This window comes from Pseudorasbora parva, chromosome 2 (genome assembly GCF_024679245.1).
Source record: "Pseudorasbora parva isolate DD20220531a chromosome 2, ASM2467924v1, whole genome shotgun sequence".
Lineage (NCBI taxonomy): Eukaryota > Metazoa > Chordata > Actinopteri > Cypriniformes > Gobionidae > Pseudorasbora > Pseudorasbora parva.
This window is the reverse complement of record NC_090173.1, coordinates 11,622,678-11,640,012: the sequence shown is the minus strand read 5'-3', so window position 1 is coordinate 11,640,012 and position 17,335 is coordinate 11,622,678. Positions and strand designations below refer to the sequence as shown.

The 17,335-nt window shown below is 39.4% G+C and overlaps 1 protein-coding gene across 3 annotated transcripts in view; it reads left to right on the top strand.

Annotated features, from left to right (window-relative positions):
* Nucleotides 1-17,335, top strand: part of LOC137050243 (uncharacterized) — a 189,858-nt gene that overhangs the window by 33,375 nt on the left and 139,148 nt on the right. Inside the window, exon 1 of one of the 3 annotated variants that reach the window (XM_067428751.1) lies at nucleotides 7,405-7,514. The exons of the other annotated variants lie outside the window; for them this stretch is intronic. The gene's annotated coding sequence lies outside the window, so the exon portion shown is untranslated. Of the gene's footprint in view, nucleotides 1-7,404; nucleotides 7,515-17,335 lie in introns of those variants that run through there. 3 annotated transcript variants of the gene reach the window in all.

The window sequence follows — 17,335 nt, the reverse complement described above, 5'->3', positions numbered from 1 at the left end:
TCCATCCATCCATCCATCCATCCATCCATCCATCCATCCATCCATCCATCCATCCATCCATCCATCCATCTTGTCTTTCAAATATCTATCTATCTGTCCGTCCGTCCGTCCAGTCTTTTAAATCTCCATCCATCCATCCATCCATCCATCCACCCATCCATCCATCCATCCATCCATCCATCCATCCATCCATCCATCCATCCATCCATCCAGACATCCATCCATCCATCCATCCTTCCATCCATCCATCCATTGTTTCAGACATTTCGCTCTCAGACAAAATATAAAATATCTTCAACTGTGTGTGAAGATGAACGGAGGTCTTACCGGTGTGGAACGACATTAGGGTGAGGATTTAATGACATACATTTCATTTTTGGGTGAACTAACCCTTTTTAAGCCTTGTTGATACTCGACGCGTCCGTCCGAGTGCGAGGGAGCGTGCGGCAAAAATCAACGCGGAGTGTGCGAGACCCCATTTCGCTTGGCGGGTGTGAGTGTAACATTTTGAAGGTTTGCAGGAGGCTCCGCAACCGAAGAAGCGCGAGTTCCAGACGAATCTGGCCGAGGATGACGTCTCATCATCTCGTCTGTGTGTCGAGTATAAACCTCTCCAAACGGATGAGGCGCGCGCAGTCAGCGAGAGAGACGAGGAAAACAAACAAGCATGCATATGGAAATTATTTGCAGCCAGAAAAATTATCAAGCTCATATTTTTTTTTATCGTGCGTTTAATTGATTTATTGACTATCGCGACAGGCCTATATACAGTCCCTGACAAAAGTCTTGTCGCTTATCTATTTTCTAGAAATACCTGATATTAACCTGACTTTTAATTAATTAATTGGTGTTAGAAATATCTCATATGAAAAGCTAAAACCCTCCCAAATGATGTTTAATGCACTGAAATAAATAATGTTCACAGAAAAAATATTTATCATTTAATCAAGACAGAAAGGTCAAATTTTGGCAAGACAAAAGTTTTGTCACCTATACAGAAATTGAACAAATTTACTGCAAATACAAAAATATGTCAGCAAATTAAGTTGTGGTGCTGTGAGATCCAAATTTAATATCTTGTATGACTTCCATGAGCTTGAAGGACTGCATCCATGCGGTTTGGCAAGGATTCATACAATTTATTGAGAAAGTCATCAGGAATAGCTAAGAAAGCAGTCTTGCATGCCCCCCAGAGTTCATCAATATTCTTTGGTTTCGTCTTCCATGCGTCCTCTTTCATCCTACCCCACATATGCTCAATGATGTTCATGTCTGGTGACTGGGCTGGCCAATCCTGGAGCATCTTGATCTTCTTCACCTTGAGGAACTTTGATGTGGAGATGGAAGTATGCGATGGAGCACCGTCCTGCTGCAGAATTTGGCCTCTTTTATGGTTGGGAATATAAGAGGTAGCTAAGATTTCTTGGTATTTTAGACTATTGATGTTGCCTTCCACCCTGCAGATCTCTCGCACACCCCCATACTGGATGTAACCCCAGACCATGATTTTTCCGCCACCAAACTTCACTGTTTTCTGGGTGAATCTCGGATCCATTTGGGCACCAGTAGGTCTCCTGCAATATTTGCGGCGATTGTGGTGTAATTCAACAGAAGATTCATCTGAAAAATCCACCTTCTGCCACTTTTCCTGCGTCCATACTTTTAGCAGGCTGTGGGCCTTGGCAAATCTTTTGTTTAGTGCTGGCTTCTGGGCACTGATTCGACCATGGAGGCCATTTTGAGACAGAATCCGACAAACTGTTCTGGTTGACACAGGGACTTCAGGTGACCGGGTCTCGTGGAGTGGAAAATGGGCTGGCCTTGGATTTTCGAGCCAACAAACGGTCCTCTCGAGCAGTTGTCTTGCGGGGTCTGCCTGACCTGGGCTTGTCAAAAATGTCTCCAGTCTCTTCAAATCTTTTTTTTATCCTCTGTACTTGACGCTGAGACACATTGAAGGTGTCTGCCAAATCAGCAGTGGATCTGGTCTTCAGCCTCTTGATAATCAAAACTTTAGTCTCAGGGTGAATCTTAGGCATGTTTGCAGAGGTCTAGTTGCAGTTGATGTGAAGGTCTAGTCTACTGGGGTTCTTTTTATACACACTTGAGACCTAATTGATCCATTATTAGTCACAGGTGAAGCTCATATGACAAGGTGACAACACTTATGTCTTTGCAAAAATTGACTCAATGGGCTTTACCAAGCTGTGAATATTAGAATACTTTTTGAAAGTTTAGTTTTTCACTGAAACATTATCACAAAAGCTGGTGGTATTAAAATGAGCCATTTCTTGTAAAAAAATCTTGATTAGAAATATATTTCAGCGGCACTTTAGGTCAATTTGTACACAAGCGACAAGACTTTTGTCAGGGACTGTATATATATCTATGACCGCGCCGGGATTTTGACCTTATTGGACGGATGTAAGGGGGTTATTAATACTAGATGAGATTCGTCTGAAGTGAGGTAAAAAATGAAATGTTGTGTTTCACGCAGAAACCGATCGTTTCGTGTCTTAAGACATCAATGTGTCGTCACAAGCCGCAAGGTTTAATATGGATTCGTATGTCTGTGTAGAGGTCGACCGATTCATCGGATTTGCCGATTAATCTGCACCGATAGCTGATTGGTGGAACAATCGTTATCATCAAAAATCAATACCGATAGTTTTTCCGGTTTGCGTCCGTTGCGGTAGCGGCTGAGAAGGGTGCTGCCATTACACAGTAGCCTACGAGAGCTCTGAGAAGGGTCTGCTGGCATTATATAGCACAAGAGCGGCCTCTAGATGCCAGATAAAAAACTATCACTGTTTACATTAACACGTGAGGCTGCGGGCTGCACAGAGCGAGCTTACACATCTGACGCACGTTTAAAACAGCGAAAGGGAAACGGTTAGCTTGACAAGCCAGACCCACATCAAGATGTTTGGTCTGGAAACTCACCATTGACGGCTCAATCCAAGGGGCGGGATAAACGGTTGTCTTTCAAACTCCCTCTGCACGCGATAGGATAGCGCTACACCAACCAGAGCAACGAAGGTGAAGCAGAGCTTGTTGACAGATTAAACATTCACCGTATCCGGCCGGTTAAACTCCGAACACATCTTCCCTTCTTAAGAATGACTTCAGTGCCGTTCTTTGTTCTTTTCTCAGAGAAAAGCTGAACTCCAAGTCTTACAGAGTCGCGGTCAAAGCTGATTCGAAAGACCGCCGTTCGCCAGTTTCTGTGTTACTAGAAGCACGCAAAAGCAACTCTGCCGTCGTCATTATGGCCCCGCCCGCCGACTCTATACATGATGTGATTGGCCCGGCAAGAGTGAGGGGAATACAGCTCAGAAGGGTATTGAGAGTTGCTAGACGACACTCGCGGGAAGATTAAATTTGCTGCCGCTAGGGTGCGTCTAGATATCTAGGCTAGGAAACGGTATGAATACAGAACACTTCAGTACATGTTGCCAAATCATTATAAAGTAATTTTTTGGGGGGCGATTAGATGCGTTAGCAGCAGAAGAACAGCAGTATGTATGTACTTTACTTTGTCGTCGAGTCCGAGAGGACGCTTACATTAGCAGTAACATTTACCTCAAGCAGTTAAAGCGATTTAACAATTTACTAGGTGATGTGAGAAAACAAACTGTATGGTCATGCATCCGACGGAAATATAAACACATCAGAAACGCATTCGATTTCAATACATATTTTATTTTGATAAGTGTTCTAAAAAAGCAAACTGCTTGGATTTATATGAAATAACACTTATTATAATACTATAATCCATTAAAATACTTTATATCCAATATTCCCTTTGTAACATTGAGGAAGGTTAATAAATGCAGTAGAAGTATTATTCTTTGTTAGTTTTATCTGTTAACCTTTTTTATGCACTATGAACTAACATGAATGATTAAGATACAATTGTATTGCTCAACTATTACACGGTGTAAAATGTATATTGCATATCACTCATGCTAAGCTAGCTAAATAAGCTAATAAATCCTCGTTAACAAATGGGACTTGCAGTCTGTTACCTGACATTCACTTACATGTTTCTAGGTTATAGCTAAAGAAACATTTATTTGTAATATTTTAATGTTTTAGTTATTTTCTGTAGATTTTTTTGGGTTAGAACTTGTCATTTTAATATAATCATATTTACATATGAAATTTAGGACATTTTCATGGTTCAGTACTGTTTTTATTTGTTATTATTACTATTATTCTTATTCTTATTATTATTTTAATCTAGTATCTTTTTTAAATCTATCGCTCGATTAATCGGTTATCGGCAAGCGAGGTCCAACCTAGCTATCGGTATTGGTAAAATCCACTATCGGTCGACAAATACACCCCATTGACATGCATTATACGAGCAACGGCTGAAGTTAAAAATCTTCATTTGTGTTCTACTAAAGAAAGAAACACACCTACATCTTGGACGCCCTGGGTGTAGCAGATCAACATCAAGGTCTCATTTTTGGGTGAACTATCCCTTTAATAATTGTTGCTTCTCAACAAATCCTGCAATAAAGTAATGGCGTATGACGCCTTAGTAATGTTCTTTAGTCTTTAGAGTCAGACAACATTTATATTACAGAGAGGCTATAAAGCTGATGATGTCCTATTCTTTCCATATGCATGTTACATAACATCTGATCATATTTATTTAGGGGTAAGCGCTCTGTTCTGGGATCAGTGCTGCTATGGCTCCTGTGTGGATCCATATGGGTACGTACAGACTTCACCCTGTTTTTCATTATTAAGTCAGCAGTTTGATCTTAGATCTGCAGCCTGGTGTCTCTGAACGCATCTCACCGAGCTTAAAGCTACATGGGGAGAAGGGAGCATAAGGGAGGGGGCTCATTAACTAGTTTAGATGAAGAGCAGATCAGAATGCAGAATGTGGCATGATGGGAAAAGTGATAACTGGATCTACGCGGCTGGTCTCTTTTCACATTATGTTATCCAGGTACGTTTGCATCAGTTTCCATCATGAGTACGAGCAACAGCTGCTACGCTAGAAAACTGACAGTGCCATCGAAGAACTGACACTGCAAAAATGAGCTTCAAGATTGAAAGATATTTGTTCTTGTTTTAAGCATAAATTGATAATTTATTTTTTAGAAAACAAGACTTAAAGGTAGGACGGACTGATCTAAAACACTTTTGTCCAAATTTGTTTAAACTTTCTTTATATGTCAATACATAATTAAAATGTAAGTACTCTGAAAAGGAGAGTATAAAAACCGAGTGACTCTAGACTTTTTAATCTGCAATAAATACCGCTCATTATTTTCGTTCGGGACGAAACAAATGATTGGCTGGGGCGACTGTCACTCTCTCTCGCTACCATGGTGACCACCGCTTTCGCTACAGGATCCGCCCACATGCCGCGTTTGATTTGAGCAGTTCAAGAGGCAAGAAACCTAGGCAAAATAATGGCAGAGAAAGAGCATTCAAACTTCACAGTGCTGGGTTTTACAGTCAGCGAAGGCAAACAATGCAAAAAAGGAAGACAGTACGAGAAAAAGGCAATGCCCAGAAAGTCTTTGGATAAAGAAAGAAATCAAACGCGAGTAAATATGGGCGTGGCTTTTCAACGATGGTGAGAACTGAGGGACCTGAAAAACGACTCATTGCTGGCTGTATTTCTGCTGGACAGGTAATCTTTCATTTTGATTTTACATTTTTTTGGTTTATGTTTTCATGAAGCATGTATCAAGAGCACATGTAGCTGCCTAATATAGCTAACATAACATTACTTAGCATAAAGTTACAATGTTATACACTTAGCCATTAGTAGAGATGATAAATACTTATGCTTAGCTCAAGTTGATCGCTGTTGTGCTCAATTTCGCAAAATGTAACTTTAGATAACAAAATGCATGTGTAAAAGCTACCGCATCCAGGAACTTTTTTTAGAGCTAAGTTAGCTTTAGCTACTGCTAATCAACAATGCTTTCATCATGGAAACTCTTACATGCAAAACACAGTATATGTTATGAATCTTACACAAAATTCATCTTCATCACAGTATAACTGATGTTATTGGAAAAACATGATGCACCCGTTTTCTTTGCCTTATAAATCTAAATAGCTCGTTACCAAATCAAACAAAAATATATTTTAAACTTTACCAGTACTGGTATTCTAGCGGGATAGTGAGTACTAAAAGACATCTTATTTGTTTATATTCATACTGATAAAGTTAGATGTTTTATTACATGTGATTCTGACATGATGTCACTACATGCTCCTCTGAGGTAAATAATGCGTCTTCCAGCTGATTGGTCGGTGAGGCTCATGTATTTTCGGGGCGTGGCTTTGGAAAGAGCCCAGAAGGGAGAAGGTGGAGTGAATGGAAATAATGAGCCGTCTTTAAAACAGTCGTGAGAGGTCTCCAGACACTCATTTTTTATACTTTCTTTTTCAGAGTACTTACATTTTAATTATGTATTGTTTGTTTTTTTCCAAATTTGGAAAAAAAAGTTTTTTAACCAATTTCTACCTACCCTACCTTTAATATCTTGTAATTCGCTCCTGAAGTAAATGTATGCTGATTTGTAAATGTATGCTGATAACAAGAATGTTTAGATAAGTGTAAAATGAAAAACACAAGTAAGAATATTATTATCATCATTTTTTTTTTTAAATATATAAATGTTACAGGCAGTGTGTGAGAGAGCAGATATTGTGAATGCCTAGGAAATATAAAGAATGCATACAGGTTTGTTGGCAAATTATGAAATGTCTGGTTTTTGCAATTACATACTTTTATGCATACTTTTCCTTGACAAGTATGAAAACACACCTTTTATTGGTATTCAATGTGTTTTTGATAATGAACGAAGAAGTAAAGGACGTTCTTACCAGAAAAACATGAAAGCAGAAGCGGCGTTGAGATGCTTGTTGCGGGAAGGAAGGCAAGAACGTAGGGCTGGGCGATTTTCTCCCCTAAAAAAATCTTTTTTTGTTTTATTTATTTGTATTTTTTTTATAAAAAAAACTCGATTTTCGATTCGACCCCCCCCCCCACCCTTCATTTAAAACAAAATAATTACAAACTGTACATATATTTTAAATATATATTATATTTAATTTAAGTGCATCAACATAAAATTGCAAAGGCAAACCCTTTATCTAACTGAAAAGTCACTGTGCAGTGTGCAACAAAGATTGTTAAACATCCAAATTATTTATACTGTATTTGGATTGAGCTAATAAACAACAAAAAATCCTGAGGTAACTAAAATAATAATGACAACATTAGTGTATTAGTACTTGTACAACAGTGATATATTTCTCAAGTAAAACCGAACTTTTATTTTGACGGGTTGCCGTGAATACTTTTGAGTTTCTTTGTGTTTATGACATGACGGTGGTTTTTCTCAAATTAAACGGTAAAATGCTCATGAAGTGACTCGCAGAGCGGATCTGGAGATGACGGACATGCGTTTATGTCCTCGTATGAGATGGAAACCCGCGATTGTCACGCACTATGTAGGCCTGTGTTTGAGGTAAACTGCTGCGCGTCACACCATTCCTTCACACACACACACGCAGGACACTCAGGATTGGTAGCGTAAATAGTCTTTTTGCTGTTTAAGGGTGCGTTCACACTTGTAGTTCGGTTCGTTTGGTTCGTTTGGTCCGGACCAAAAAACAAAAACAAACATAATAGTCCTGGACCGTTTAGCGTTCACACGGGCATTTTTAACAGCGAACCTAAAGTTACCGAACCAAAGGCACAGGGAGACGCTCACAACCTGATTGGTCGGTTTATGACGTAGGAGCTCGTTTGCCGAACATGCAAAACAATGCTGTGTGCGGATTACACGCGCGGGCATTTTATGCGTGTACATATGGCATTATTTTTTACCAGAGAACTCATGAAGAGCTCATGAAATGTTCACAACATTCAAAACAACGGTGTGTGCTGGATTAAACGCGGTCATTTTATGCGTGTAACACATATGGCATTATTGTTTACCAGAGAACTCATGAAGAGCTCATGAAATGTTCAAAACAACGCTGTGTGCTGGATTAAACGCGATCATTTTATGCGTGTAACACATATGGCATTATTTTTACCCGCTGAGAACTCATGAAGAGCTCATAAAATGTTCAAAACATTCAAAACAGCAGCAGGATTTCCTCCGTTGTGCAGAAAAGAGTCGGGCGTCTCTTATGCAAAAGGGACGGCCGTTCTGTCGTCTGTACCTGCTAATAATGGGCAACACAGGAACTTTGATGAGAAGAGCCAGGTATGCTTTTTGTGTGTTTTTTCTAGCATTTTCGAAACTTGCTCGTCAGACCAAATATTTATTAGGCTCTTCCTCGTTGCTCTACGTTTGCCCTCTAACGTTAAAGTTACTCATTTTGGATACGCCGATCTTTCCGCGTCGTCAAATCAGCTGCATTATGCGTTGCATCTTGTGACATTACGTCTGGTTTTTGGTCCGTTTACATGCCTTTGGTCCGTGTTGCGTTCATATATCAATCGAACCGCACCAGAGTTCGTTTGGAAGCGGACCGAGACCCATCTTTTTAGCGGTCTCGGTCCGCTTGTTTGGTGCGCACCAGGGTTCGGATGGCAGCGTTCACATATGTTCAAATGAACCGCACTAACCGAGCAATCGCACCAGGGTTCGTTTTAATCGAACCAAACATGACAAGTGTGAACGCACCCTAATATTCACATACACTATCACCAGATGAATTGGTCTAGCAACAAGCAGGGCCGTGCGGGGTCCTGGCTATAGTTTTGCGGGGCTCTTGCCCCCCCAACCAACCACCCCCCGAACCTGTCAGCATTACAATACACCCTTTAAATGTCACGTTTAAACAACGTTTTATTCATTTAATCACTTTATATTTACTTTATATTCATTATATATCACGTTGCTCATGCAAGTGGCAAAATATTTAAACTAGGCCTATGTTAAAATCAAAAACGTTTTACATTAAAACTTACAATAGACAAAAAAATCTAGTCTTTAATTTCTTTCATTTTTAAATCTTCTAAGAAATCCTGCAGGTCATAAAGAACTTTATTTCTCCACCTTCAAGAAAGGACAAGAGCCCTCCATTATGTCTCCCTATTCACCTTAATGTGTCTGTTTCCTTGCTTTACCTGAGGCAAAAAGTCATTGAAACAGATTAGACTTTAAATTACATGAATCTGTGGTGAAATAACCAGATTTTCACTTCAATGCATGTTTATTTTAATGCGAACAAGGTTCTATCATAATTCAGCTGCAGACGCACTGGTCCTGGAAAGCACTGCCGGACCGCATCCGTGTGTAGTGAGAGAGCTGAAATCCGTTAACATTGGGACGTATATCAGGCGATCTATTCGTGATTAAACTATTTGCGTTGCAGATCTAAGCAGTTCATGGGAGTCATTTGTTGGGCTACTAGTACACAACAATAGAAAGACGTGTTTGATTGCTATTATCTCATCACATTTGAAGCGCTGCTAATGTAAATTGGTAGAGTAACATTTTATATTTTATGCATTGGGAATTTGGGATACACTAGCTGCCTGCTGAGGTGGCAGTGGTCTTTATTTTGGGGTGGCAGTTGAAACCCCGGTAGATCCGCCCCTGCCACTGTCATATTTTATTAAATTTTCGTTTGACATGTTGAGGTGATGATGTGCTGGGTGTCCGCTGTGACTCGATTCGGGTGTGCGACAACGTACGCATAATTGCCTCGATCCAAAAAAAAAAAAAAAAAGGATAACGCAAAAGACAATTGTCTCGGGGGCCCCCTGGTATTCGGGGCCCTGGGCTGCAGCCCATGTTGCCCATTAGGATAACGTGGCCCTGGCAACAGTGCAAGCCACTTCACAGACATAGATAGTTGCGTGTTCTGTTAACACAATCAGAGCGCAAAAATACGGGATATTTCACGGGAAAATACTGAAACGGGAAGACGGCGGGAAAAGAGCTAAAATACGTGAGAAACCCGGAAAAACGGGAGGGTTGACAGCTATGGCTCGGGTTATAGGTGACAATACCACCACCCGCACTAAAGTCGAAGAGCATTTTTTTGGAAGTGCTTCCATGTTGTTTGTGTATGCATGCGCTGCCCTCGGCCGCAGCGTGCTACGGAAACCCTGAAGGAAGATTTGGCGAATGCAAAATGTATGTATTGCGCTATACTGCTGAGGGGGAGGGAAAAAATCTAAAAAATCGATTTTTTTGAAAATATGAATCAATTTGAACTACCAACTCGATTTTTAAATCAAATCGATTTTTTCCCCAGCCCTACAAGAACGGCATTTTAAATGGCACTACACTTTCGTCCTGTTTTGACAATGCAGCAATCAGATCCGGGAACAATAGGGGCGAGCCTAAGTGGCCTCTTTGTTCCCACAAAGTTAGGAGCGTGAAATTGTCCAAAATGCCTTGGTATGCTGTGAAGCATTGAGTTCCTTTCGCTGGAACTTAGGGGCCAAGCTCAATCCCTGAAAAACAAGCCCACACAATAATCCCCCCTCCACCAAACTTTACACTTGGCACAAATACAGTTCTCCTGTCAACCACCAAACCCAGACTCGTCCATCAGATTGCCAGGTAGAGAAGTGTAGTATAGGTGTCCCAATATTTTTTGGCAATATAGTGTGTGTTCTCATGTTTCTGTCATTTTTGGTTCTACATCCAAAGCTTACCACACACACAGAATTTGTCTGCCACAGATACATTGCATAAAAAAATTCAACAAATACATGTAATTTCTGCAACAACAACAACAAAAAGCAAAAATGCATTTTACTGTAATTGCACATAATCAATAATTAACTAATGATCAATAAGTAAATTGCACATAATCAGAAATTCACGTCTGCAAATTAGGCTGGATTGCTTTTTATAATGTTGCATCACTAAAAGTACAGTAAAAGTGTTTGAGGCGACATGCTTTATGTATGATGATATGGTTTATTATGTATTTCTTTTTGTTTGACATCTAAGTATGAGAAATTATTATAATTATAAGAAATGCTTTATATTATAGTATAGTCTACCCTTTAAAACATTGGGGTCTGTAAGATTTTTTTAATGATTTTGAACAAGGGCTACATTTATTTGATCAAAAATACAGTAATATTGTGAAATATTATTACAATTAAATATATAAATATGTTAATGTGACTTATTCCTGTGATCAAAGCTGTATTTATCATCATTCCTCCAGTCTTCAGTGTCACATGATCCTTCAGAAATCATTCTGATACGAGGATTTGATGACCAAGAAACATTTATGATTATTATCAGTGTTGAAAACAGTTGTGCTGGTTTATATATTCTAGAAATCGTTCTTGAAGAATAGAATTAACAACATTTATTTGAAACGGAAATCTTTTGTAAAAGTATAAATGTATTCTGTCACTTTTGATCAATTTAATGTGTCCTTAATGAATAAAAGTGTGTGTGACCTGTGAGATCACAAAAGCTCTTAATGTGAAAGCACCCTGAGTTTCGTCTTTGCATTAGTGGTGATTTTAACCATGAGTGTTTTGTACTTCAGGACTGGATAGCCTCGAGTCTAGTTTATAAGACGTGTAGATCTGGCGTAGGCAAACTTGCAAGGTTGCGCTGGAGTCATTTGTCTTCCTGTCTCATCCCTCTGTTAAACCAAATGGGCCTGAGAAGGAGCAGGTCAAACGCAGGGTCATCCTGTGGCACCAAGCATCCCGAAGCGTTGGCGGGATATTTCAGAGACGTCATTGCTGAGGGAGTTCAGGTTGCAGCGCATACCGGGCTGACAGGAGAGGAGAGGAAGGGTGAGAGGAGTTCTCCTTTGGGATCAATCACACCACTCCAGTCTCTCCTCTTTTAGGCTCAGGAGTGACGCTGGGACCATGATGTGCAGTTTAGGGACTTTAGGGTTCACTTTTACCTCAGCGTCATTGGAGAGAGCGTCCGAGTTTCCAATTGAAAAGCGTTGATTGGGGGTTTTATATAAATATTACTATTTTTACACATTACTATTTGTAATGTTTTTAAAAGAAGTTTCTTCTGCTCATCAAGCCTGCATTTATTTGATCTAAAATACAGAAAAAATATTTTAATATTGTGATGCATTTTTACAATTTAAAATATTTGGTTTTCCATTTATTATACTTTAAATGATAATTTATTTCTGTGATCAAAGCTGAATTTTCTGGATCATTCCAGCAGTCCTTCAGATTATTCTCATATGATGATTCATTTTCAAAGTTGGAAACAGTTCTGCTGCTTTGATTATACTCCAGGGTTTCTGCTGATACAAAGCCATATGCTAATCGCTGAAGTAACGCTTTAAGTAGTTGAACCTTCCGCAGAAAGTGATTTTAAAAAATAAAAAATAATTAATTTATTTTATTTAGTAATTGAGTAGTTGAATCTTTAACAGAAAGTGCATTTTAATTTAATTATTTTAATTTATTTATTATTAAGTAATTGAGTAGTTGAACATTCCACAGAAAGTACATTTTTATTTAATTTAATGAAAAAAATATATAATTTATTTTATTTTATCAAGTAATTGTGTAGTTGAACCTTCCACAGAAAGGCATTTTAAAATATATATATATATATATATTAATTTAGTTATTTTTTAGTAATTGTGTAGTTGAACCTTCCACAGAAAGGCATTTTAAAATATATATATATATATATATTAATTTAGTTATTATTTAGTAATTGAGTAGTTGAACCTTCCACAGAAAGTACATTTTTATTTAATTTAATGGAAAAAAAAAATCTTTTATTTTATCAATTAATTGTGTAGTTGAACCTTCCACAGAGATTTTTTTTCCACAGAAATTGCATTTTTATTAATTTATTTATTATGAACTATAATTTACCTGTTCTAGCACAATGCACTTATTATTGCTGCTCGTCTCCACAGAAATTGCCTTTGGTGAGCAATTTTCATTCTTCACGTCTTGCAATGCAAATTTCGGAGGAACAAAAACATGCATAATAAGTGAAGCTGATGTCTTCTTCTTCTTCTTCTTCTTCTTCTTCGTCGTCGTCGTCTTCTTCTTCGTCGTCGTCTTCTTCTTCTTCGTCGTCTTCTTCTTCAGCTAGTCCTCACACTGGTACCGAAGCTAAAAAATATAGTTTCAAAAGAGACCAGATGAGGGATCAGTCCAAACCACTAAACAGCCTCAATGAGCATTTCATTTTATTATTTAATTTGATCATTTTGGGGGTGATTTTTATTTTATTTTTTATTTAATTTATTTTTTTATAGATCATTAATTCGACACAAAAGTAATCTCACATTTCACATTCTTTTTATAGTTCTATACTCTTACTGAATGACAACTATGGACTCATTTTGGGTGTTTTTTGTTTATTTCTCACATGGTGTTTTAGCAGAAAGTTGATGCTTAAATGAAACGTACGGTAACAGAGATCCGCGTTATTTCTCTTGATGGGAATTCCTGCATTCTTATGCATTTTTCTTGTCATTTATCCTCTCCTCTTGTGTGTGTGTTCTCGCTGTGGTTTGAGTTTTGCGCTTTTGGCAGTGGGCACCAAAGCCGTCGTTCCCCGAGCGCAGCAGCAGCGGCCATTAAGCATAATTTGTCTGGTATCCCTGAACTGCAAACTCACAACGAGGGAGAGAGAGAGGCATTCCTCTGGTTGTCATGTGGAGATATTGGGCCCCATGCGGCTGTGTGTGTGTGTGTGTGTGTGTGTGTGTGTGTGTGTGTGTGTGTGTGTGTGTGTGTGTGTGTCAGACAGCGACACTGAGGCTCGCTGGGAACTCCCGCAGGACTCACTGTGTGTTTTAAGGGGGAGGGAAGCAACCTGAGAGGGACGTCCCGCTCCTGACAGTGGGATCAAGCTCTCCTATGGCCAGCCAGGCTCCAGCCATCCTGAGGGATTTACAAATTGGGGAACACACATTCACTGTTAAAGGGTTAGTTCACCCAAAAATGAAAGGTATGTCATTAACTCCTCACCATAATGTCGTTCCACACCCGTAAGACCTCCGTTCATCTTCACACACAGTTTAAGATATTTAGTCCGAGAGCGTATGCAAGTGTACACTCTAAAAAATTCGGAGTAAAAAACAACCCAATGTTGGCTCAAATATGGACCCTGCGGTTGGGTTAAATATTTGCTTAAGGCGACCCAATCGCTGGGTTAGTACATAGTTGACCCAACATTAGTAGATTGTAGGACATGGCAATTTGTATGCCATTTTGGCGTGTTATCAAGACGCATAATCGCTTTTTAGCGTGTTTATCAACGCCGTTACATTCTACCCCCCTACACAACCCCTACTACCCCTAAACCTACCCATCACACACACACACACATATATTCAGTCACATTTTGCATCTCACAGCAATAGTGTGTAAATGATTGATTCAGCGTTTGAATGAATCGGTTGAATCAAAGATTCAATGATCTGTTCGTAACACGGGGGTAATCTAGCGCTCGGAAAGCGTTCCACCCATAGGGGCTGCCATTGCTAACCAAGCCATCACCTGCTGTTAGCATCCCATTGACTCCCATTCATTTTTGAGTCACTTTGACATCAGAGGCGTTTAAAGACTCCATTTGTCCATTGTTTATTTCTAAAGAAACACGACAATGCATAAAAGGCTCCATTACCTTGTATCTTACACTATCGCCCCGTAGAAGCTGTTTTTGTAAAAATAGGCTAACGATTGCGTCATAACCAACACGACTCTATCGCACAGTAGAGAAATTACCGTATAGACCTGAGGAGACGCTCAGAAACAATCTTTTACTGTTTATCAGACAGTCGGGAGGACGTGAAGACATAAAGTCTGATAAAGTCAAGGGAGAAGAATGGAGAGAAGCCCATAGTGAGCCAAAAGCAACGGGAGAAAACATTTGAACAACGTGATTCAGATTTCACTTTCCACAACTACTAGAAGACTTACAGCTGTCAGACAGGAGGCTCACGTCACATCTACGTCCTCAAGCTCAGTCTGAGCCTGCGCAGTTCGCTCAGCCATCAGGAAGTGAGTGCTTCTTGATTGACCTCATTTTCCGCCGTTGAAGTCTATGGGAACGCTCTGTCCATGTCTTTTACTGTCTATGGTTCGTAAACGACTGCCCCATTCATGAACGAATCAGCCGTTTGAACGAACCGACTCAATGACTCACTCATTAAGACCTGCCGCCACCTACTGGTAGTTTAGTTTCATGTTTAAAGGGGGGGTGAAACACTCAGTTTCAGTCAATCTCATGTCAATCTTGAGTACCTATAGATTAGTATTGCATCCTTCATATCTCCGAAAAGTCTTTAGTTTTATCATATTTATAAAAGAAATATAGGCTGTACCGAGTCTTTCCGGAAAAAAACGAGCGCCTGGAGGCGTATCGTGTGGGCGGAGCTAAAGAATGACAAGCGCGCAAAGCGGTGACGTCCTCAAGCGTGGAGAAACCCATCTATCTCAGCTAATACAGATAATGATCCACAATCAAATCTGAGGGAGAAATAAATTGAACAGGAGAAACGGCAACAGCAGGACGTCCGTCTCTGTGGTATGTAAGTTACTGTATTTAATGGCCTCTCCACATTTCTGTGTGTTTACTCGCAGTGTATGAGGACATTATTCGGTTTATGGACTATTGTATGCGACTAGACCTTAGAAGTAGCAAGCAAAACGGTTTTGCACGTCAGAATACTGTAACGTTATACAGAGAACAGCAATGGAGTAACCGTTAGCGCATTTGAATGACGAAGCACGCGATCGTGTCGTTTACTGATGTTTACTCATGCGACGGTAGCCAATAGCACAGACATTTGAAGCAGATTAAGTTAACTCACCGTCGAAGCTTTATCGCTGGGACCGCTCCGTCAGAAACACACTTCTTTGGTATGATTTGGTAAAGTCCTGTGACAGCAGTGGCGTGTAAATCCATTTTGAGACGCAACTGAAACGATGCCTTGAAGCTTCCCGTCATTTCTGCGTTCAAATCGGTTCAAATGCAGCGCTGCCTTCCCAGAATGCTCTGCTGAAGCGTTGAAGTCGCTCGACGTCACCCATAGGAATAAAGTGGAGCGCGGCGCCGTTCACGGACGACTGGATCTGCAGCTGAGAGACTGTTTACAGCGTGCTCTAGTCACGCGCGCGCACCCTACCGGGAGAAGAGCCCGTACGGCCCATACAAGGACCTTCCGCTCTTATTAACGTCAAGTAGACCCATACTCGAAAAAAACTCGCCGAAACTTGTGAGAAACCGGAAGGAGTATTTTTGACACAGAAATACTCCATCAAACGTCCACCTTAACTTTTGAAACTTTGTCTATGTTTAGGATGGGAATCCAAGTCTTTAACAGTGGAAAAAGCTCAGTATGCATGAAACAGCATTTCACCCCCCCCTTTAATCATTCTTTCCAACGTTTCTTATTGTATTAAAAATATATAGTTAAAACAATCTCATAACATTATTTAATGCAGTTGTAATTTGTCAGTGTAAATTATTTAATTTAACAACTATATAGCGTTATTCTTAATTTATTGATCAAATTTAAGAATATAAAAGGAAAGCTGAAGCATATCCTATATTTAAGATTAATCCTCATAAATATGAAGATTTAAATACATCAAAGCTGATGAAAAAATTACTTCTGAATAGATATTTATCTCTGCAGATCGCCCTGATATTATGAGTCAGAATGTTAAACAGATGATACGCACAATTAGCCTGCATTAACCCAAAACGAAGCCCATACTATTATTAGAATATAGACATTAAGAGAATAAATTGTTATACAAGTACTTTTACTTTTAATACTAAAAGTACATTTAAAATCAAGTACTTTTCTACTTTTACTTAAGTAGGATTGTCGTTGTAGTACTCCTACTTTTACTAAAGTAAATATTGCTCTGGTTATTTGTAATTTTACTCAAGTACAGAGATTCAGTACTTCCTCCACCACTGCCCATTTGTGTATTATTAAAAACAGGATAACAGGCAGATACGACTGCAGGCACAATTTATTCAGAAAGTACAAATATCCCAAGTGTCCCAAGGCCAAACGATTGATTTGTGTGAGGAAAATCCCCAAAAGCGATCAGAACATCGAGTCCATCCGCCAAAGATTAATAATATTTCAAATATTGCCGGCGGAAGAAACGTCAGGTCAGCTTTGCAGTGGCGGAGCCAGGATTTTTCAATATAAAAATGTTTTTGACAATTACATACGGGACTGTTTTAATGCCTACAACACAAATGAATACAGTTAACATGTTCTTAATTGTAATTGAGATAGTATAGTGAATTAGATCATGGACTACTGAGTGAATCTGACTATTTTTTGTCTTATTCCCCACCTCCAGGCAAGGGCTTAC